At 52.7% G+C, this 1,577-nt stretch overlaps 1 non-coding gene across 1 annotated transcript in view; it reads right to left on the reverse strand.

The window, feature by feature from the left end:
- The window catches only part of LOC126332689 (small subunit ribosomal RNA), a 1,893-nt gene extending 539 nt beyond the window's left edge, over positions 1–1,354 (reverse strand). The window contains exon 1 of the ribosomal RNA XR_007563866.1: positions 1–1,354. This exon is cut by the window's left edge and continues 539 nt beyond it. This is a non-coding gene — a ribosomal RNA (small subunit ribosomal RNA).
- Between the last annotated feature and the right edge of the window lie 223 nt (positions 1,355–1,577).

Below are 1,577 nucleotides of genomic sequence, written 5' to 3' on the forward strand. Positions count from 1 at the left end.
ACCACCACCCACCGAATCAAGAAAGAGCTATCAATCTGTCAATCCTTCCGGTGTCCGGGCCTGGTGAGGTTTCCCGTGTTGAGTCAAATTAAGCCGCAGGCTCCACTCCTGGTGGTGCCCTTCCGTCAATTCCTTTAAGTTTCAGCTTTGCAACCATACTTCCCCCGGAACCCAAAAGCTTTGGTTTCCCGGAGGCTGCCCGCCGAGTCATCGGAGGAACTGCGGCGGATCGCTGGCTGGCATCGTTTATGGTTAGAACTAGGGCGGTATCTGATCGCCTTCGAACCTCTAACTTTCGTTCTTGATTAATGAAAACATACTTGGCAAATGCTTTCGCTTCTGTTCGTCTTGCGACGATCCAAGAATTTCACCTCTAACGTCGCAATACGAATGCCCCCGCCTGTCCCTATTAATCATTACCTCGGGTTCCGAAAACCAACAAAATAGAACCGAGGTCCTATTCCATTATTCCATGCACACAGTATTCAGGCGGGCTTGCCTGCTTTAAGCACTCTAATTTGTTCAAAGTAAACGTGCCGGCCCACCGAGACACTCAACAAAGAGCACCCTGGTAGGATTTAAACGGGGTCCGCCTCGGGACGCGAAAGCACCCCTTCGGCTCGCCCCACCGGCAGGACGTCCCACGATACATGCCAGTTAAACACCGACGGGCGGTGAACCAACAGCGTGGGACACAAATCCAACTACGAGCTTTTTAACCGCAACAACTTTAATATACGCTATTGGAGCTGGAATTACCGCGGCTGCTGGCACCAGACTTGCCCTCCAATAGATACTCGTTAAAGGATTTAAAGTGTACTCATTCCGATTACGGGGCCTCGGATGAGTCCCGTATCGTTATTTTTCGTCACTACCTCCCCGTGCCGGGAGTGGGTAATTTGCGCGCCTGCTGCCTTCCTTGGATGTGGTAGCCGTTTCTCAGGCTCCCTCTCCGGAATCGAACCCTGATTCCCCGTTACCCGTTACAACCATGGTAGGCGCAGAACCTACCATCGACAGTTGATAAGGCAGACATTTGAAAGATGCGTCGCCGGTACGAGGACCGTGCGATCAGCCCAAAGTTATTCAGAGTCACCAAGGCAAACGGACCAGACAAGCCAATCCGATTGGTTTTGATCTAATAAAAGCGTCCCTTCCATCTCTGGTCGGGACTCTGTTTGCATGTATTAGCTCTAGAATTACCACAGTTATCCAAGTAACGTGGGTACGATCTAAGGAACCATAACTGATTTAATGAGCCATTCGCGGTTTCACCTTAATGCGGCTTGTACTGAGACATGCATGGCTTAATCTTTGAGACAAGCATATGACTACTGGCAGGATCAACCAGGGAGCTGCGTCAACTAGAGCTGAGCAGCCGGCCGCCCGGGAGTGTGTCCCGGGGGCCCGCGCGAACACGCAAGCGTCCGCTCAATTATTCTGCAAACAGGAGGAGGCCGAGCTCCCCTGCACGATACACCTCGAAACCCTCTCAGGTCCCGGCGGCGCGCAGCGCCGTCCTAGGTACTTGGTCGGTTTCGAGAGAGGCGCAATCGCCCGGAGTTAGGCGAGTAGAC

This window comes from Schistocerca gregaria, unplaced genomic scaffold, assembly GCF_023897955.1.
Source record: "Schistocerca gregaria isolate iqSchGreg1 unplaced genomic scaffold, iqSchGreg1.2 ptg001497l, whole genome shotgun sequence".
Lineage (NCBI taxonomy): Eukaryota > Metazoa > Arthropoda > Insecta > Orthoptera > Acrididae > Schistocerca > Schistocerca gregaria.